Below are 23,378 nucleotides of genomic sequence, written 5' to 3' on the forward strand. Positions count from 1 at the left end.
GGAGAACAGTATGGAGTTTCCTCCAAAAATGAAACACAGAGTGACTCTAGGATCCAGGAAGTGTACACCCCAAAGAGTGAAAATCAGCATCTCAAAGAGATAGCTGCACTCCCAGGCTCACTCACTGCAGCAATATTCACAGTAGCCGAGGGGTGGCAACAGCTTAGATGTCCACTGACAGATGAACAGATAAAGAAAATGTGGTCTATACACACAGTGAAATATTCCTCAGGCTTAAAAAAAAAAAAAAAAAAAAAGGAAATCCTGCCACTGGAGACAACCTGGATGTAACTGGAGGACACTGTCCTAGTGAAATTAACCAAGCACAGGACAAATGCTGCCTGATCCCACTTACATGAGGTATTGAAAACAGTCAGCTCAGTGCCTGAGTAGAAGGGTGGTTGCCGGGGCACAGTAGATGGGGAAAGTTGTTCAACAGGCATGAAGTTTCAGTTGTACAAGATGAGCAAGTTCTGGAGATCTGCTCTACAGCACGGATCCGATAGTTAACCATGCTGTACTGTGCACTTGGAAACTTGTCAAGAGGGTAGACCTCACTTTAAGTTCTTATCACAAAAAAAAAAAAAAAAAAAAAAGGCTGGGGGTGGGGAAGGGCAGGAGGAAACTTTGGAGGTGACACTGTTTATCACCTTGGGAATATGCATGCCTCCAAATTCATCAAAGTGTGTATATTGGAAAGGAGTCTTCTTAAAGGGAAGAAAAAAAAATACTGAGGAATTTTATACATCCCTAGTTTTTCCTTTGCGTGTGTTTTTGAGGAACAATGTTGCCCTCTAGTGTTCAAGCTTGTTTCCTTTATTTCACGCTGGGAGGGGCGGCAAAGGGTTCAAATGTGACTGCATGACAAATTCACCTTGTTGTTTCAGTCCCCTGTGGCGTTTTTGGTTAAGGTTTTCAATTGAAACAAAGGTGAAAATACTACTCGTTCTTTTTTTTTTTTTGCTTACTAGAAATAGTGCATTAATTAGAAGAACCCAGGCAGGCAAAGACCAGTTTGAAAAATGGCGTAAAGCTTGCATAGTACATAGCAGACCCTTGATTCAGAGTCCCGTGTCCTATGACAGTCAAACACAGTTTCCATTACTTCCAGGCATTTGTAAAATGCTCAGCGTTTCCATTAACATGATGTGACATTTATGCAATACACACACAAGGCAAAAGTTTATACTCAGTATGTATAGTCTGGGTTTTTATTAAGACTATTCTTTCAAAACAAATTTCTTGAAATAAAATAATTTTTAGCCTTTTTTTCCCCTCAACTTCCTTCGAGTGTGACCAAATAAACTTCTAGTTTGAACCACAAGGATGCTGTCTTTTGGGAAATCAAAGTCAAGAGAATGGAGTAAGGATGGTAATATTACTCTCTATTTATAAATTGAGAAAAAGAGCGTATGAATTTTTAAAATGACAGCATACGGTTAGTGTTGGTCTGCAGTGCGTAGCTCCCCTCCCTTTTTCACATATTTTCTCTGGAAGCTGTGCTCATCCCGGACCTCTCTGGCTTGTGAGAAATTGCGTAACACGAAATTGACAGTGTGGGCAGTCAGACAAACCTGGGTGAGTCCTGGACTTGCTAGTTTTCCCTGAGATGTTGGGTAATAAATCTAACCTCTGAATCTCAATTACTGTAAAATGGGAGCGGTCGTCTACTTTATCTCTTAAGAGACATAAAAATTAAATGGGATAAAGTATGTGTAAGCATCTAGCACAGTGCCTAGCACAGTATATACATTAGCATTAACAAAGGAGATCACGATGTAAAAAAGCACGTCACAGATTCTTTGCAATAGTGAGTTTTGCTATCAAAAAAAAAAAAAAAAAGGTACTCTGGACCCAAATAAGAATAGACTTTTGCCTTTGGAATTATTTTCAGCAACGATGTGTCAGTATACAGTCCAAATCCCAAAGCAGAGTCCATAACCCAAACGGCAAAGCCCTCCAGCCATCTCGCAGGCAAAGCAGTCATAATTTTTGTTTTCTGGACTGAGCAATTTACTCTTTCCTGTTCCATCCAAGATTGCCTTGAAACTACTACTATAAATTGTGAATCATTTATAAAATTCAGAGTGCACCCTTCCTCACGAGTGGAGCGCCTCTTCCCGTAAATGTTATTACTGAAAGGACTGCTTAGAAACTCCTTTTTCCTTTTAATTTCCAGTGAACCAGTTGTGTAGGATTACCTTCCTATCAAAGCTGGCCTCCTGTCTTGTCTATTTTTATTATTCGTGGTGGATTTTGGAACAAACTTTACATTAACTTAAATTTTCCTTTGAGTATAACCTTCAATCAATGTGAGACGGGAATCCAGGGTCCCAGCCTGATCTGATGTATTGGGCATCCCCTCTACCAAGCCCCATTCTTGAAACTTACGAGAACTCCGGCATGGTGAGGGGTGAGGCGAGAGGCGTGAGGCTGGGAGTCACCCTTCCCAGCCGCCACCAACCTCAGAGCTCTGTACAGTTCAGGACTCTTTCAATTCAAAGTTGCAGGAGCTCGACTCAGATTTGTTTAAGCAGCAAAGAGAATGTATTAGTTTGCGAGACTCAAGAGTCTAGGGTAGATATCTGCGTTAGCCTTTCGGAGGGATGCCTCAGAAAATACGACCAGGACTTTATCTGGGGCTTGGCAGTTTGTTTTATGCATTACATGCATCATATGCATTATATGAATACATAGTCAGAATTTTGTCTTCATTAATATGTTTCAAGATTCAGTCTCTGGGAGACCAGTGAATCTCCTGTTGGGTCCCTTCCAGCTTTGTGCGTGGACCCTTCATCTCCCTGAAATCCCTTGAACACGGATCACTGTCTGTGGGGGAGCTTTGCTTTCGAATGTTCTAGGCAAGCCTGGCTACGTTATCTGCTGGGCTTGGTGTGAAATAAAAATGCAGAACCTCCTTTTCAAAAAGCAGGAAAAAGTGCCACTAAAGTACTAAAATATAAACCTCTTCCTTTCTTCCGTGGTCTCTCTCCATCTTTCACGGTGTTTTTAATTCTCTATTTAATGTCATGCTCCTTTGGGCATGGGGATTCTGGCCAGGAGACGCTAGACTTTCAAAGGCACTGGCACCCCTAGTGCATTCTGTAAAGCAAGTGGGAAATGAAACACATTCATCAGCCATTTTGACATTCTCTTTTTACTGGCATTCCGCTTTGTTCTTTAACAGAGGTTTTGAGTATATTTTTTAAACTGTATCACTGAGTCATTTGATTTTTATTTTCTGAGACATACCTGTAGATTTTCAAAAATATCATGTCTTGTTTCCCTAACTTCTCCCTTGACCTTAGTTGACCAGGCCTTTTGAAAGGCTTTTTTTTTTTTTTTTTTTCACTGTTTAGTTCAGCATCTTCTTACTCATCATTCTTGAGTCAAGACTTTGGGAACGGAGGGCATGAGAGGGACATGATTTCTGGGTTTTGTGCCAACGTTGCCATCTCTTGGCAACATTGAGGTCAAGACAAATGATGTGGTGACCCAGACACTTTCTCATTTTTGAGGCCAGTGCTTTGTGTTTAATGTCTTATTATATCTAACGCCTGAGATTTCAAGCGTGTTGAGTATTTGTGGCTCTGCTCTGAGTTCCCAACCTCTGAAGAGAGCAATAAAAATAATTTAAAAAAATCAAAGCATCTTTTCTTCCACTCACTTGAAAGACGATGTGACAATTGGAGAGTTTTCCTTTATGAGTAGACTCATACACAGACCTGTACGTTGGAGTTAAAGGGATAAAGCAGTTAGATCTGTGTCTACTATTTGCCTCGTGTCAGAATGACTCAAATAGCCCACATTCTTGCTCAGAAAGAATTCCACTCCCCCTTGAGCCTTGCTGTAGATTTCTGCTATTCAGTTCACTGCTGATTCCATGCACACATTTATGCCTCTAGTTTCCTGATGCACCAATAAATTCTCTTACAAAAGCCAGACCTATCTGATGGCTTATACATTAAGATCGTTTTAACCTACTTTTGTCCTAAGCTCTCAAATAATCTCCCACTGAAGACCAATTTTCCTTAAGTAGGTTTTGTAAGGTTTTCATGGAAAAATCAAATCGATATTTCACCACGATTCCCCCTTGTCGTTGCACATTTTACCTGAACAGTCATGTATTTATTTAACTCATTGGATAGCAGACAAGGTAATTTGAATATAAAATTTTTAAATTTTACATATTTCTTTCAGATAAAGATTTACAATGATGGACGTTTGTTATCTTTGTCAAAGAATAATCCTTGAATTTTTATTTCCAATGTATGCTCTTCATTTGGAAAATAGAGCCATTCAGAAAGCACATGCAATGGTTAATAATGGTGTTAGCATAACATTCAGAGTGATGGAGAGATTGTATGAATCACATGAGGATAACTGTGGGAGAAGGAGTTTGGAGAACTGAACTAGAGTTAGAGTGATGCCCCTGATCGAGTCTTTATAAAAGTTTCCTTTTTTGTAAAATAGAAAAATTGACAACGTCAGCTTCCCAACATTGGACCATGTTACAGAAAGAGAAAAGGTAAACATGAGTTTTATTTTTTAAAAACAGGCATAGAACCAGAGTAATCTTCAGATGAATTCAGTGGAACGAGCTCAGTGGCTTTTTTTTAAAAACAAAACAAAACAGGATCTTCTTGAAAAATATATCTAATACATGTGTTGTTGCTTTATTTTCTAGATTACTAGGTACAAAACATTTTTTGTGGGAAAAATCCTGTTGAATGAGACACAGGGGAGTGTCCGTTTAGTGGACGAGGCTCTGACACTTCTCCTGCCAAACGTTATCCCTCTGTTTCTTCCTTCATATTCATTAAGCAGATTCCTTCTGTTCCCCAAGGAAAGGTTGGATTCCTCAAGTTTGAAGTAAAAGCTGAAAATAGAAGCAGAATGTAAAGGAAACTACAGGTGGACCATGCCACATGTTCTTGGCAATGAAAAAAAAAAAAGCAGATCTTCTAGGTGAAAGTAATTTTGATGGAGCAGAGTTTCTTTGGCAGCCGTCCTCATAACTGGATTTTAATTTTACTTCTTGACTTTTGGGTCATAGATGTTTTCAACAATAGATTCAGTTGGAATTGAATTAACAAACCATTGACATGAGTTCACGGGCTCTTTATGCAAAGAGGTCAGCCCCTGAAGTGCAGGTGAGTGACCCTTAGGTCAGCCCTGGTCTCTCTAAGGAGTAGGTTCAGGTGTCACCTGATACAAGACACCCAGCAGATCAGCACTTCCGGCCAATGTTGTAAAAGCCAAGAAAACGATTCTTAACTCAGAGAAGACTGCAGGATAGGCTGCTGTGTGTGGCATTTTGAAGAGTGTGAAAAAGGCCTTATCTACTACAATTTCTAGCATGTGGGGAAAAAAAAATGTAAGCTGTTCTTCCAAGTGACCTCTTTCAAAAGGAATGGAATTTAGATCCACATCCAAGATTAGTGAGAGGCACCAGAAAAAGCAGACTTCCTGTACCTTTTCTTTGGCTCGGTTAGAAACAACTCTTGCAACACTAAGGCTGGGCTGTGCTTTATTGTGGGCAATCGCTCTGCAGCTGAATTAACTTTCTTCTTGAAACCACAGAAGTGTCCAGATAGAATGTGTATCGACATAAAAAAGACATTAGCTCCCGTGACTCCTGTCATCTTGTTCTATTGTCTCTACTACAGTGGTTTTATCCCCCCCGGGGACATTTGGCCATTGTCTGGAGACACTTTTGGTCGTCACAATCAGGGGGAGGAGGTCCTGCTGGCATTTAGTGGGTAGAGGCCAGGGAGGCTGCTAAACATCCTGCGATGCACAGGACAGCTCCCCCCACCCCCGCAAAGTATCCATCCCAAATGCCAGCAGAGCTTCTGCCGAGAACCCTCGCTTCCTTAGACACTTTTCTTCCATCCTTTACGCATCTCCTCCAGTAGCCAATTCAGTGACCACATAGGGAAATGGAGGATGCCAAACATGTTTTGCCACCACTAATGGGCTTACTATTTATTATCAGGCTGCCTAAATTAATGTTAAGCAATAAACAAAAACAATTTGTTTAACAGCTTATCCTTTCTTTTTAAACCATCTTTAAAAAAAACTTAGAATCACAAATAGTAAAGAAAATGTAATATCAAATTTTGTTTAAAGTCCAAATGATCCTCATTAACATATGGACCAAAATCTAATTAAAATAAGATCTAAGATGCTACCCATAATTAGAGATAATTATGTTGTGTAGATCATTATTGCAAATAATGGCACTGAGAGTACTTTGGTGGCCAGTGCCATCCCCGGCTGTGTACGGCTGCCCTGTCTGTCGGTGAAGGGATGCACCGGAGCAGGGGGATGGGGATGGGAGTCGGGGTGGGGTGAGGCACAGCCACAGCAGGACATTTTACTTCTACTCTCATGTTGCTTAAAATATTTGGGTGAATATTGCATTTTACTTCCCAATGTAAAGATAACACTTTAAATTGCTTATCTTTGGAAAAAAATGGATGCTCAAGGAAGGTAAACTCTGTATTGGGGCTTGGAGTAACTGAGCATATTAACATGCACTCCTGGGGGTAAACTCCTCTCAGTTTGAGAAGCACAATTACAAGGAGGGAAAACAATACAAGAAAAGGCAGAAGACTTGGATTCCAGTCCCAGCTTCCACACTTCATCCATTCATTTATCTATTCATCCAACAAATGCTTGTTGCTTGTCTACAAGGCACCAGGTACTATGACTCAGAGGTGAACAGGGTCCCCACTTTTTGTGGCAATCTGTCAGGAAAGACAAAACAGCGACAACAATGGAAATACCAATGATGAACATTTGCTGAACATTTGCTGTGCTTTGATTATTATAAGGGTTTATGTATATTACGAGTTCACTGAATTCCCACACCAAAATTTCACCATTATTGGACTGGAGTTGGTGTCAAAGGAGTCTGAGGGGCACCTGTTCATAATCCAGAAACATCTTATTTCTACCTTCTGGATTTGCTTGAGCTCAGTCTTTTATACACCCTTATCAACCAGGACGCAGCCAGAAAAGAACCCGTAGAAGTTTATGGTGCTCATGCCACGTGGAGCTGGTTAAGCAGTCTCCCTAAGGCTGTTGTCCCTGCAGACGCACAGAGCTCGTAGTCAGGAAGGGAAGATCTCAAGTAGACTGAAACCTTGTGAGCGTGAGCTGAGACCTCGTGAAGACAAACTGAAACCTCTGACTTTGATGACCCTTTATCATGGAAGTAAAACACACACATACCTGGCCCAGGACTCAGAGAAACTAAAGGAAGATGTAGAATAAGATGGAGTGTTTGCAGCGCCAGATGCTGCTTCATGTAACGAGGTGAGTCAACAGATGAGCAACAACTCGACGTGCATTACAAACAGCTGCACCTTCCTTTCAGCCCTCGAAATGTCTCAAGAATCTCCCTTGTGACCCTCTGTAACCAGAAACATACACGAAAGGGAATTCTGGGAAGTGTGCTCAGCCTAGTCCAGTTGACATCTTACAAAGCTATGATAACATCATTTCCATTTGATGATAGATCCCTGCACACCCAAACTTATGACTATTAGGTCAGACAACACTTGGTTCATGATGGGAAGTTCTGGATCCACGATCACCTTATGTACCAAGGTGAGGTCTTCAGTCTGTAACAAGACCCACTATCAAGTCAGAAGCATTTTCTCAAAAAAAGAAGAGTTCAGATCTCTGATTTATCACATTATCTCTTCATATGAAATGTATCTTAATGTAGACTTTCTGTTTTTTTATATTATCTATGTTTTTTCACTTACCAAGACCAACACACAGTCACCATATTATATTAGCTGGTGGAACTTTATAGCTTGTTTTGATATTTGTAGGTGAAATCCCTCTTATTGTTCTTAAAAAAATTTTTTTTGTTCTTTTTTATTCAACATTTTTGTCTTCTACTTTATAATTAACTTTTCAAATTCAATAAAAGGTCTGTTGGAATTTTGATTTACATTGCACTAAATTTTTCTAATTCAATGGGTTTTTTGAACTCTTGCAAGCAACCTTCATATTTTAGGTTCTTATTTCATGCCTTCTTTTCTTTTTGTCCTCCTGTACCAAATTCTGAGAGAACTTTTCAGCTCAATCCTTCAATTTAGTAATTTATTCCTCAGGGGTGCCTCTTTGGATATTGGGCTATTTTGATAATCATGTTCTTTTACTTCCAAGATATCTAGTTGGTTATTTGTCAAAAATAACTCATTTTTATTTCATAGATGAGATAGCCTTTTGTATATCTCTGAGGTTATTAATTATATTTCATTTAAAGTCCCCTCTTTTTGGTTCTACTGTGCATGCTTTTCTATTTGCTTCCTTTTGTTCCTTTCTGTCAGAGTATTATTTTTCTTTAAATATTTTCTTTGTTTTGCTCATGCGCTCATTTAAAAGCTTGAGATTCCCCATTGACACATGTGTAACTGTGTTTCTGTTGGTTGCAGCCTGCCTCCAGTGATTCTGGAGGAGGAAAGAAGACGAGCTCCCTGGTGGAGCACTTGATTACTCTGTCTTTCGGGCATGGGGGCTTCCTGTTTCTTCTGTTTGTCAGAAGTTACTCTCCTAGTGCCAACAGTACCAACTTGAGCATTCAAACTAACTGCTACAGTTCAGGAGAAAATACTTCCTTGGCACTGAATTGGAGGTGTGAAGTAAAGAGACAGTGAAGGCAGGATGGCCCCACCAGGCTGCTCTATACGCTCCAAATGTGATTCTGTAACCATGATGGCTTCCCAGCTCCCTGTCACCACCACCTCCATGCTTAGAGCACACCCAGATCTGCTTTGATTTTTCATAGCTGCCCTGTTCTGGGTTGAATTTTGGGCTCCTGTTACTCCATTAAACCAGCCTCACTTGCCTTCCATCTTTTGGGAATTAGCCACATTTCTGGTGTCCTGATATGTATTTTTTCTATATACAAGCAATTATTATACAAGCTGTGGTAAGCAATTATTCTCTTGTACACACACATGCGCACACACACATTTTCCCAGTTTCCCATATTTCTGGGAAATCTGGGATAGGGGAGGAAGCTGTCTCTGCTCAGTCTGCCATCTTGATCTAATTTGATCTGATGTTCTTCATGTGAATTTAGGTTGTTGCCTTTTGTGGTTCTATAATGCCTCTAACCCCCACGTCCCCGAGTTGTCCCAGGACTGTTCACGTCAGATGAAATATTCACAGCCTCGCAGCTTAAAAGCACTAGAGATAAAGCTACTGGAACATAATGACTCATAGTAATGAGGTTTCATTTGAAGGTAATATGAACAACTGGGGACTTGCGTCTTTGCTGTCTGAATTCTGGAGTGATTTCACATTGGAAAGCAGGAGGCTGTGGCTGGTTCCTTGGCTTTTGTTCACAGACTCTCCAGCACTGTCTGCTTGATGGATGTGTTTTCTCATCGCTGGTGATAATTCTATAGGGGGCGATTCACTTGCAAACGGGGGCGAAAGCAGTCCATTTCCCTCCTTCTGCTCGCTCATGCTCGTTCACTTTGCTATTTGCTCCCAATGTCCATTTCCTTTACTCAATAAATCATGTTTTGATGAGAAAAAAGTACAAAATATTAGTCATGTGAGGATTTGGATCATATTTAATTTAGCACCAATGAAAAAGTTTTCTCTTTAATCCAGTAGCTGTCTGGAGCCAGCGACGGTTCTGTCCATGCACCAGCTGAAGGCCAGACAGCTAGCTCCCAAACCAGCTCGGGGCTCAAAGGATTCATGCTAAATTCATGTATGGGCTGCGACTCTAAGCCTGGGGGTTCAACTGTAAATCAGGAATGACTCTAAGTAACAATAACTTTGCTAAATCCAATCTTCTTCTTCTTTCTATGGACTTCTCTCTTCTTTCACTTTTCTATTCTTTTATTGCTGAACAGACCACCTTGGGTTCCATGCTACACTCACACCTCAGGTTAAGAGGCCCCAGGGAGCTGTGAGAGCACCCAGCTGCCCCATCACTTCCATAGAGAAGGAATGGATGGACTCTTCCTTGGGTATTAAAGCCATCCCTGCATATCAGTGACCAAGTGACAGAGCTGTCACTTGCTCATCTCCATCTTAGGTCTTGCCTACATGCACAATTAATCAAAGAATAGGCTGATCACAATGGTTAGACTGGTGTGTGTTTGTGTGTGTGTATGCATATGTATGTGTATGTGTGCCTGTGTGTTCAGACTTGAGTTAAGGAAGTGAGAGGTGAAGCTGTGAAACAAGAGTGTATTCATATTTATGTTGACCAGTCTGTCATCTGTAGGACTAAGACCCTGGGGCCAATAGCAGACAGGCTCTGAGGTTAAGTCTCAGATTGGGTTCTCCAGAAGTGGTAGCCGACAAGGAGTTTGGGGTGCAAGATTTTATTAGGAATCAGCAGCTATGAAATGAAAGGGAAGGAGGAAAGAGTGAAACAGTGCTATAAACCTGAGAAATCTTGCTCAACCTTGCAGGCCCCCTGAGGGGAGAACTCCCATCAGTGTTGTCCTTATCAGGTCAAAATGGTGATGTCTTCATACCCCTGCCTTGCTCAGTTGCTGGGCCTTGGTTGACCAAAAACAGGTGGAACCTGGGGTGTGGAGGCTCTGAGCAGCTAGGCAGAACCCAAAGGAGCCGACAGTGGAGGCTGTCTGCTCACTGTACTCCCTGAAAATGAGAGCAAGTCCTTCTTTGAAGGGCCGTCTGTTCAGCACATCCTCGTGTCTGCCTCAGGTAGAGTAGCCAATGGGGAGAACATTGCCTTGGAAAGAGAGAAAGTATAGGTACCCCAACTTTTTCTGGAGGTAGTGGAAGGGATCACAAGGGTGGGACAAATATGAGTTCTTGAATTTCAGTTATTTCTCAGTCCTCTTTTTTTTGATCAGTTTCCAAGGAAGAAAAAGGTTATAGTAGGAAGCAAGTCACGTGAAAGAATTATACTATTTTAAGCCTCATTAAAAAAACGGATAAGAGACAGCTGTGATTTTGGCCTGAGAGAAGAATTCAGAAGAGATGTACCAGAGACTGAATATACAAATGGCCCGTGGCCATGTTATAAATACACATAAAAACAGAACTCTGATCCAACTGACTCGGGAAAGCACCCCAGGGTAAACAGCCCAGGAAGCCAGCGTGCTATCTATGTCAGACTTGTAGGAAGTCAGACCACTATCTAGAGATAGTGGCACCACTTGAGGAAGCCAAACAATAACTCCTGTAGTGATCAACCCCAAATGGCCAGGACTTGATTAATAACTGACAGCCCTCTGAATTTTTGTCCCAGCTTCCAACTTGGAATTAACCAAAGAAAGCCAAATGTGCACCCCTGACCAACCCCACAGGGTGTCCTGCTTTGCCTTAGCTCCCCTCCAGTTTCCCCAGGCCAACAGCCTCCAAGCAGGGCCGTCCCTGTTTCCCACTATGAAGTCTTCCCACTCCTCTGCCTGCCGTTGAGTCTCTGCCAAAACAGAAGTGGTGGCGAATGACTCCCATGCTATAGAGCAAGCTCTGAGTCGATAGCCTTGCTTGTTCTCATGTGGGTGGTCTTCATTTATTTCCACTGGAGGGAAGGCTAACAGACTGTCAGGGGATCAGGGGAGTCCTGAGAAGCAGCAAGACCAGCATCTACCTTTCAGAGTCAGGACTCGGAGTGAGGGGCTTCTGAGAACCATGTAGGAAACTTCTCTGAACCAGAGCAGAGGGCTTAGGGGCTGTCAGTCTGGCAATCATGGTGCAGGAACTGAGCCCCAGAATCTCCTCGTATTTTAAATACACTATTGCCCCCCAAATGCTACCATCTGGGAAAAAGTGGGACATAGCTCGCAACCAACATCTGACTGAATATTTACTGAGTGCTGAATATGCCAGGCTCAGTGCTAGGCACAGGGGACAAAATAATGAACAAAAGAGAAATCTCACAGGCTTTATTTTCTCCACATACAGTGCCCAGCACTAGTAAACATTTAATACTATTTTTGCAATGTCATATAAAAAATCAGATTGATAGAAATGTGCATTAGAGTGGCTTTGAGGAGAAATTGCCTGATTGAAAATCCTAAACCATACAAGTAGATGCCTGAAGGAAAAAATGCTTTCAGAATCTAGTCCTAACTCTGGTGTGTGTGTACTTTGTGTGTGTGTGTGTGTGTGTGTGTGTGTGAACACACACTTGGATGCTACCTTGGGCTACTGAGCATTTCTAAGCCTCAATGTCTTCATATAAAAATGTGATTAATAATAAGTCTCTTAATGCAAATCAAAACTACAAAGAGTCTTCACAGCAGACTTCACAGCAGAATGGTCATCATTAAAAGGCCCACAAATGATAAATGCTGGAGATGGTGTGGAGACAAGGGAACCCTCCTGCATGTTGGTGGGAATGTAGTTTGGTGCAGCTGTTGTGGAAAACAGCATGGAGGTTCCTCAAAAGACTAAAAGTAGACTTAGTGTATGATCCAGCAATACCACTCCTGGGCATATATCCAGAAGGAACTTTAATTCAAAAAGATACATGCACCCCAATGTTCATAGCAGTGCTGTTTACAATAGCCAAGACATGGAAACAACCTAAATGTCCATCAACAGATGACTGGATAAAGAAATTATGGTATATTTATACAATGGGATACTACTCAGCCATAAAAAGAGTAAAATAATGCCATTTGCAGCAATATGGATGGACCTGGAAACCATCATTCTAAGTGAAATAAACCAGAAAGAAAAAAAATGATATCATTTATAAGTAGAATCTAAAAAAAGACAAATGAACGTATTTACAAAACAGAAACAGACTCACAGACATAGAAAACAAACTTATGGTTATTGTGGGGGGAAGGGATAAATTGGGAGTTTGAGATTTGCAGATACTAACTACTATATATAAAACAGCTAAACAACAAGTTTCTTCTGTGTAGCACAGGGAACTGTATTCAATATCTTATAGTAACCTATAACGAAAAAGAATATGAAGAAAAATATATGTATATATATGTATAACTGAACTATTATGCTGGACACCAGAAATTGACACAACATTGTAAACTGACTATACTTCAATAAAAAATAAAGAAAGAAAAAAAATTAATAGATCTCTTTTCTCTCAAAGATTTGAATAAAATGATAAAGTAAATATAGATGTGCAAAAGAATTTGCAGATACTGTTAATTCCCTCTCTCCCATCACCTAATGCAGAGCTTGGGGAAGAGTGTGTGCATGTAAATATTTCCAGGGCCAATTCTCCTTAGATTCCAGTGTGTGACAGTCACAACCCTACAATCGGATCCGATTCATGTCTCTCCCTGCCATGATGGTTTCTTGTCTTCCTGGCCTCTTTCTTTGCCGAATTCCTGTCACTCTTGGGTTCAGTGTCCCTTGGACAGGAGGGTGATATGACTGAGACAGGATCACTGGATTGGTGTGGTTGGCCAGATGGGGTCTGCTTCCCTTCTAATTTCCTTGTGCCTCCCTCCACAGCTTGACCCTGAGTGGAAGAATGTAGTGTTTCCCAAGGCAAAGGGCCATTCTTGGGGCCAGGGTATAGAAGGAGATACAACCCCCAGCTTGAATCACAAAGCAGTCTCTTGCCCGCAAGACTTCAAGAGCCTCAAACTGGTCTCTCGGAATCCACTCTGCATCTTTCTAACTCATCCTGCCCAGAGTTGCCAGCTTTGAAAATATAAAGCTGTTCACATCACACCCCTGTTCAAAATGGTTTAATGACTGCTGGCTGTTCTTATCAGACCAAGCCACCAGGGAATTCTAAAATTCAACCTGATGTTACTTTAATGTCTGTAAAAATTGTGGTTCTAAAAGAGAGGGAGAATAGGACAAGAACAGAGGGCAGACTGAAGCAGTATATAGACTTGTTAAACGCAATTAAGTGGAGAAGCCAGTTGGATGGGGGTAATAGATTGAACTGACGTGCAAATTCGGTAATAACTGTGACTCAGTTTCCAGTCATAAAAAGGACGACAGAACAGGACTTGGCTTGGCAGTAAGAGTGGGAAGAAGAATTTCCTTGGAAGTCTGCAGCTTTGGATATGGTAACACCCAAGACTTGGTCTGGTTATTAAGCATTCTCAGTATGCCAAGAAATCTTAAATAGTCCCCTGGGAAAGCAAGCTCAAAATTGTTTGTGGTGGCAGGATTTCTTCTTTTTTATGGCTGAATACCATTTGCAACAACATGGATGAACCTGGAGGACATTATGCTAAGTGAAATAAGCCAGACAGAGAAAGGCAAATAATGTATGATCTCATTCAGATACAGAATCTTAAAAAAAAAAAGTCAAACTCATAGAAACGGACACTGGAATGGTAGCTACGAGGGGCTGGGGGAGACGGGGGGATGTTGTTCAAAAGCGTACCAACTTCCAGTTTTAAGACGAGTAAGTTCTGGGGAGTCTAATGTTCAGCATGGTGATACAATATTGTATCATATACTTGATATTTGCTGAGAGGGAAGATCTTAAGATTCTCACCACACATACAAAGAAGCAAACTATGTGAAATGATGGATGTGTTTATTGACTTGACTGTGGTGGTCATTCCACAGTGTACACCAAATCATCACATATACCTTGAATATGTACAGTTTTATTTGTCAATTATATCTCAATAAACCTGGCTAAAGATTGTTTGAGATGACACAGTTTTTCCCTTAGCAGATAAGCCCCTTCAACTCCAGGGAGGTTTAGGATTCAGTACAGATATGAAGAAAATAAAAACTCATAGTAGTTAGTCCGTTTGTTAGACTAAGTGTCTGTAATATTTAAGAATATTTGACATATTAAAGTGTCAATAGCTTAACCATGTGGTTTCAGTTAAAATATGATAATGAATGGTTATTTTAGGTTTGTGATTAATGTGAAATCACACCAAGCTTATACATGTTATTGGGACATTTAAGAGAGTTGAAGAATCATTGTATTTCAGTGCATTTTCACTAACTACTTGAGTACTTAGGAAAAGTTGTCAGACAATTGCAAAATTCAAGAAAATCAGATACTACATTTGTAAATACAGTGTAAGGTGTTTCCAGGCAACAAATTGAGCTTGTGAGATCAAACAAGACCCCTTAAGTGATTATTACAATTTGCTAGTCTTTGAAATTGAACAATACATTTTTTTTAAAGCTTAAAGTAGCACTAAGTGTATGACCTGTAACTTTGATAAGTGCAGTATTAATTTAAAAATGAAGTACACTCATTTTTTGTCAAAACTTCTCATTTCTGGGGGAGGGTTGAGCTCAGCAGTAGAGCTCATGCTTAACATGCACAAGGTCCTGGATTCAATCCCCGTACCTGCATTAAATAAACAAATAAATAGACCTAATTACTGCTCCTAAACACTAAAAAAACAAAAAACAAAAAACAAAAAACAAAACTTAAAAAACTGAAAAAAAAATTCTTATTTCTAAGCTATTAGAATAAACTCTTATAAATTCCCCAGCAATGTCTTTCGGGCCCTGCCCAGTCTGGTTGCACTGGGATACCATTTACATCTCCTGTTCCTGTCCTTCCCTGTAAACATGCTCCAGGTAGGCACATGGCCCCATTTATTTACTTACTTTTCAAACACACTGAGTCCTTCCCTACCTTCTGGCCTTTGCACTTGCTGTTTGATCCATGTGCAGAGCCTTCCCTAGGACACAAGGTGGTTCACTGTCATCCTTCCAAGCTCACTGGAGCCATCTTTCTGGAAGTGAGGTCATGGCAAGGTCATCCAATTTACCCTATGTGAGCTGGCCTCTGTTCTTTGGATCCAATCACTTTATTTCTTTCAGATGAATCATCTCAATTTTTAATGATTTAAAATGATTACATTATTTGTTTCCTTTGATCACTCTCCCCCAGTAGAGTGTACTTACCATGAGAGCCGGAGGTTTGTCTCATTTACAGCTGACTTTGGCAGATAGGAGGTGTTAAATAATATTTTTTGAATAAATGATTGAAATGTATGTCTATACTTATAGCAAAGACAGGCTCATTCTATCTCTTCAGGAACTTCTTTTCCTCATCCAACAATGACTGAATACTTTTCTCCAAGTTAAATATTTCTATGTTCCTCATAATTACTAAAGACTATATAATATACCATTATAAATGGATACATTCTTGTTGGAAGAATGATGAGCAGAAGTTTTAAATTTTAATGAAGTCTAATCTACCACTTAAAAAATAGAGAAATAGAGAAAAAAGAATATATTTAAAATAATTGATCCCCAAGGAAGAAAAAATACTTAAAAATCCCTTATTTTAAGAATCAGAAAAAGATGTTAGAAAATCCTCTAACATCCTCTCTTCAAAAGGACACTGGAGGAATTCATTGTTATGTAACAAAGACAGTAATTATCAGGAAAAAAAGGCAGAGTTTAAGAAAAAGCAGGATAATATGAAAGTAGATATAAAAGAGAAAAGAAAATTTTAACGAACTAAATCTATAATACCACACTTAAAATTCAAATAGGCACTGTAGAAAATAAAATTTAGAAGCCTTTAAAGAAAAAGACCAAGTTGAGGAAATAATGACATAGAAAATCACAAATAGAGACATCCAACATAAAAATTATAGGAGTAAATCAGAATAACTGGAACATAGCTTCCATATAGGAGAGACAATAAAGATTATTTTCTTAAATGTTCTCACTCTATTTCAGATTAAATAACTGAAGAGAAATACATACCTAGAGAAATCCTGATTAAAATTTTGAACTGCGTAGATGGAGGAAAAAAATTACCCAAGATTCCAATAGAAAAGTATTACTTTTCTGCAAATCTAAAGACTATAGACAGTGGGGAGAAATCTACAGGAAAACTGTGTGATCAAATAGTTTTATGCATGGAGAAGTTGTCTCTCATAGGAAAGGCATGAGAAATACACTATCAGGTATGCAAGCTTTCAAAATATAAATGAAGAACTCAAGAATGTGGATGTCATATTCTTTTTTTGTTGAAATATAATTGATGTACAATATTATTTTCGTTTCAATTATACTACTCAGTGATTTGACATTTGCATACATTATGAAATGATCACCACAATAATTCTAGTAACCATCTGTCCCCATACAAAGTTATTACCATATTATTGACTATATTCCTTATGCTGTATGTTACATCCCCATGTTTTATTTATTTTGTAGCTAGAATACCTCTTAATTCCCTTTACCTATTTCATGTATTTTTTTAAATTGAAGTATACTCAGTTACCAATGTGTCAATTTCTGGTGTACAGCATAATGTTTCAGTCATACATAGACAAACATATATTCATTTTCATATTCTTTTTCATTATAGGTTACTACAAGATACAGAATATATTTCTCTGTGCTAGACAGAAGAAATTTGTTTTTTATCTATTTTTTATTTTGTATACGTTTGAATTGAAAATTGGAATGTTAAACCAGGAACCCGTTGTGTTACTTGCTGTTGTACTGACTCAGGAGGTCACGGGTGAGACTTGAGATTCCTTGCTTTCTTCTTAGCTTTGAGGGAGACTTCTTTTTCTATATAAGGAAACGTGTTTCCCAATGTGCCTCTTTGTCAACCCACTGTTCAGATTGACTTCTTGACATATTTGATAACTATGTTAAAAAAAAAAAAAAAAGGAATTACTGTGCTTTTCAGTTTCCAGTGCTTGCTAAGAATGCATCAACTAATAATACAGCAGGACATACTGTGAGGAGGATTGTTAAACAAAAAGCCTTTTTGCTCTCACAAAAGCAGAACTGCAGAGAATTCCACAATGGTCATTTAGTTGCCAAGGAATTTTAACAGTTTTTGGCATATTGTATTACATAGGCTGAGTCATTTTTAAAACTATTCAAATAGCAGATATTTATAGGCACCAAACTCTTGTTCAAATAATACTCAATTTGGATCTGTGTATATTACTGACTATTCTTAAGTATCTATATATACATTCCTGAGCTATAATCTCAACCACGTAAAAAAGGCATAGAAAGCACTTTAAGGAAATTCACTGAAGTGTTGTTATCTTGGCAGTTTGAGGTATAAAAAATTAACAATTTTTTTTCCCCTGCATTATTACAGCAATTTTCCCTCTCTCTTAAGTGATACATTTCCTGGTGCTGTTCTGATCATTCTCATCAGAGTATAAACATGCTGGTGGAGCTCCTCTCGGCTGAAAAGCCTTGTTCTGACCTTATTTCCTACCTAGCGGTCACCCCGTTTTTCTGCTTCCTTTTGTATCAAAACCTTGGGAGAGCTGTCGAGGTACTTGCAGTCTCTGATAACCACTCTCCAAGTCTGTCTTAAATCTTCCTAATCAGGTTGCTTCACTGAATCTTTCTGGTCGAGGTCTCCCATGGCTCCAGGTTGCCAAGTCCACCAATCAGCTCTCCTTCCTCATCCTATTTGACCAATCAGCAGCGAGGGACACGTCAGCCAACCCTCCTCCTTCACACACTCCTACAACCGCCCTTCCTGGTTTCTTCCGGCATCCCTGTCCTTTCCTAAGTCCTCCTTCCCTCCAGCCTTTCACAGTTGTAGGGCGCTTAGGCTCAGTCCTGCAACCTCTTCTCTATCTATATTCACTCCCTTGGTGGTTTCATGTGGTCGCCGTGTTTTAAACAAAGCTGTACCAGTTTCTAAGACTATTGTAGCAGATTACCACAAACTTGGTGATTTAAAAGCATTATTCTCTCTCAGTTCTGGAGGCTAGATGTCCGAAATCCAGCAGGACTGGAGGTAACAGCTCTCTGGGTGAAAAACTTGTAGATAACGCTCAGGAAGAAATAGACTCCCCCTATGAGAACAGCTTTCTAAATCCTGACTCCAGGGGTCTCCAGAAGGTAAACATAATCAAAAGCAATTCGCTCCCATTTCTCCCCTTATTTTTGCAAGAACAGAAGAACCCAGAGCATGGGCTATGCAGGTAGGAGGGGCTTTATCTGCTGGGAGAGACTTCTAGACTCTGCTGCCCCAGCATCTAATTCTCTCTGAGGTTACCACCAGGTAATCCATTAGTGTTTTCACTATGTGTACTCTTCAAAACTTTTTCATTGTAAAATGACTGTAACTCAATAAAAAAGTTAAAAAAAAAAACCCAACTTTTTCATTTGCAACATTTTCTTTGAGTCTTATAATAGATTTACCTTGCAGTTGGTAGGACTGAGGATTTCTGTGGCATTCTCCAGACGGAAAATCTGAACTTCAGGGAGGTGAAGTCCTGTCCAGTCCAATAATAACAGGTCGAGCCAGACCCCAAGTTCTGACACAAGCCCACTGATCCTCCCTCTCCTAGGATGCTTGTTGCTTATTTATTTTGTGTTGAACCCGAACTCCATGAGTACTATTTCTGTGTTCAAATTGAGTTACAGTACATGTTTGCAAAAGGTTAGGGAAATTTTCATCTCCTTTCTCCACCCACCATATTTAAACTTGACAGTCCAGCTGTAACACATTTTACTCTTTATCAGCAGAAGCCTCTTTATTTTCTGTTTAAATCAAAACAAGGGTTCATCAAGTGAGTCTGCAATAAGCATGCTGTAAATAAACAGCTGTAAAATGAAGATGTATTGAGTTGAGAACAGTGGGAAATTGATCTGACTGTATTTTATGAATTGTGCTAGAATTTTCAGCATGCGTTATAGAAATGATTTACAATTTCTTACACATCAGTGTAGAATAAGTCATTGAAGCAGGTTATTTGCTTGGATTTTCAGAGGGGTAGTAGTTCATCTGCTTGAGGTCTCAGAAATGAAGAACTTACGATTCAATTTTCTAGTGGTGAAGAGCACAGACTTTGGACTAAGACAGAACTGAACTTGCTGCTCAGCTGTACTATGAACAAACTATGACTCTCTAATACTTTACTTAATCCTCAGTTTCTCCATCTGTAAGATGGGGCTAATACCAGTACTTATCCTATAGGATTATTAATATATAAAAAGAAAGTTCGGGTACAATTCAATGGTATTGAGGCCACGGACTTAGGATGCTGAATCCTGTCCTGGTTGGGATCCTTCCTGGCTCACACGTTTCCAGAAGGTTTATAAAAACCAAGAGGAAGAGCAGATGAGTGATTTTATGTTTTGGCCAGATTTTGTTTTGCTTTCATTAGGAGAATTAGTCCAAATAACTTAGCCTGTAATTAGTTGAACCGAGTCTTAGTTGTGCTGGTTGTTTTGTTATTGATTTTGATGGAGTTACCTTTTTCTGAAGATGGACAGTAAAGCCAGTGAAACCCATGTTTACCCCTGCAGCTGTGTTTCTTTAGCTTTAAGATGAATTTCTTGGCCAGAGGCAACATTGTGTGGAATCCCACGTGATGGACAGAGCTCAGTAGGAACCTCTAAGTGCTTCTCCCCCCCCCCCCCCCCCCCGTGGCCTGAAAACTTTGACCTACCATGAGGACTTGTCCTTCTGAAGTGTGGTGTCTTATTCCAGGCCTGGGCGGGAAAATCAGGAACTTGTAGTCACTGTAGCCAAGTTGGCTTTTGAGAGGAGCCTTTTGTTGTTATGAAGACCATGCACAGTCCACTCTGCTGTCCTAGGTGCTTTGTTCATGAGTCCACTGAGGGAGGAAAGTGGCAAACATTTGCAGAGTCGTTCATCTTGGTGGATGAAGGCAGGTCTCTTTGCTGTAGACTAATGGAGTGAAGTGTTATAACAGTCTTTCTTAAAGATTTTTAAAACCTTTCTGTTTAAGAGATTCCAGTTAGTAAAATGACACATATTTGAAAAGTGTATAGAATAATAAACTCTCCAGTTTTTGGTTTTAGTCCAGCTCCTGTCCTTCAGACCTGGAGTTCTGGCGATATCAGTTGTGGCCGGTTTCATTATAGGCCCCAGCAAGCACTTCGTCCTTCTCCGCATCCCTCATTCATCATGGTGGACAGTATTTCCTTCCCTCTTGACTCTCAGCTTGCCCACATGATTTTCACTGGCCAGTGGGTGGAAATGAAAGTGTGCCAGTCCCATCCTAGGCTTCAAGGGGCCTCATGCTTTCCCACTTTCCTTTCCACACCTCTACTGTGTTTTGAAGAGATCGTGTCCTGCTAGTCCACTGGTACCAGGAAGATGAGGGACGTGGGGAGCAGAGCCATTCCAACTGTGGGGCCACCCAAGTGAGCTTAGCTTACATCAGCACTCTCCCAACTGGCAGGGGGATGGATGAATGATACCACATGATTGTTTTAAGCTGCTGAGTTTTGCAGAAATGTCACACTAGTACAGAAATTAAGCAGAACCTTAGTTGGCTCCATATATGTTTCATTCTCACAAACCTCATGTACTGGGGTGGAATCTCTTTAGGCATCATAGGGGTTCCCATCTCACCTGACTGCGTTCATGTGGATGTAAAAGAATGAGTGCGTGTGTGTTCTTTTGACTCAAGTCTTATTTTCATCTCTCCTTTGCTTATAATCATTGCTGCTTGGGATCAGTCATCTCCAGCACCAGCCATCTCCATTGCTGTCAATAATCTCATTTTGATGACTTTTCTATTGTTGTTATATTCCAAGTCACATACAGAGGGCTGCCCATTACCCATAGTCTCTTAACAGCTGGGAAGAGGAACAGGTGGCAGGGGTGGGTGGCAGCCTCTCTCCCACAGTCTTTGTTTTCTGTCTGCCTCCTGCATCAACCATCAGCCAGGGTTTGATTCATTATCCAGTCACTAAAATTCGTCTTAGGTAAGCTTACTCCATTGTAATGAACTTGGCTTGATCTGAATTTGTACTTTGTCCTCCTCGGATGAGCTTTTATAAATTCTGTAGCAGCATGTCCTCTCTCTAGTCTTCAACAATCTTCTTTATACCATACCTATGATTTCTTTTGAGTATTATTCTCCTTTATCCAATTAAAAATTCATTCCTAAGCCTTATGCTGTGTCCGTATCCTCTTGGGCGTGGATAAGTCACAATAAGGCAGACTGACTCATTTGCTGATTCGTGGGGAATGTCTGGAGAATCCCATGATTTGGGGCTCTCCCAGTGTGAGACTATTGTTTTTGCCTTTTTCTTTTTACGTGAAACCCTGGACACACAGGAGTCCAAAAGACTATGATCATTAGTATCTCTTCATGATTGTCATCAACTTTTGGCCTTGGTTTGCTCCCCAGGGCTGTCCAGCTGAGCAGGAAACTTTTCCTGAAGCAGAGTTACACAATGGTCAGCTCCACGTCCTCATATACGTCCACTGGGCAACTTGGGACCAGCTCTCCTCTGGCAAGCAGTCTGATACTGTGGGAGGTGTCTTCCAGCCCTGATCGTTTGTGTTTCTTATTGCTTTTAAGTTGGCCCTTAACACAAGGGATTGGAAGGCACAGCTGTCGATTGCTTTGCGTGGTGAGGAGTGGACTGTCTGCTTTCCATGTAGGGAAGAGGAGAACCTCACAGCCCGCTCCTGTTTCAGGCCTTAATGTTCATTTTATATCTTCTTTGAAAAGTTGTTTAGAGTCTGCATCTTAGCAGTCTTTTCTGTGTCTTAAGGAACTGAAAATGACACACATAAGCTGCTTCCAGAAAAGGTTGTTTACTTTAAGAATATAAGTAGCCTCAAGTTGGAACAGGACACTTACTGGGAATTGCAGCCCTCTCGGGCCCCTGCTGGTCTTCTCGTCTCCTTCATGGTTCACATGACCTTTTTTCTTGTGGCATCTCTATTTTCCCTCAGAGTCTGCTCTGTTTTCCATCTGCTGCCAACTAGCCAACCCTCTTCTTATACCAACTAGCCAATCCTCTCCTTAACCTCTAATGAAAGTACAGTTGACTTGTTAACTACCATCAAAATGGTTCCCCTTATGCGAGGCCACCGCCTTGGTCTCTGGCCTGCCTCGGGTCAGACACTCACACCTGCTCCAAGCAGTGTCCCCCAAGTACGGACCAGTTTAACCTGGAATGGGGAGGAGAGAGTGGGGAAGCTTGGTGGGCATCACAAGGGACATGTCCTCCACCCTTATGTCCCAACATGTTCCCAGAGTCACCTACATTCCCTAAATGAAGAATAAGAATGAAGACTATTTTCTGCGTTGGTGCATGGCCTGAAACATCCCCTCTGAGCATGACTGTTGGGGCAGCTGGCTTCATGCCTCACTGGCCTAGGGGTCAGTGGGGGCACTCTGACCGCTTTTCCTGGGCACTACAAGGCCATCGCTTCTGACATCGCACTGCTTTTCCTTACTTGATCTGGCCATTGATCCTGGCCCTCTCAGTTCTCTTAGCTAGTGATCAAGACAGTGCTAATGAATCTATGCAATTTTTCTTGTCTACCTTTACTGCCCGAGACTGAGCGTCAAATCCATCATCAAGATGGATCCTGTGGGTAATCAAAGTAGGCAGTTCATTGATTCATTTTCACTCAGTGCATATTTAAAGAACACTTTGAACGGCATTGGGGGTTTACAGCAGTGAATGAAAGCCACCGTAAT

The sequence above is a fragment of the Camelus bactrianus genome, chromosome 3, assembly GCF_048773025.1.
Source record: "Camelus bactrianus isolate YW-2024 breed Bactrian camel chromosome 3, ASM4877302v1, whole genome shotgun sequence".
Taxonomy (NCBI): Eukaryota; Metazoa; Chordata; class Mammalia; order Artiodactyla; family Camelidae; genus Camelus; species Camelus bactrianus.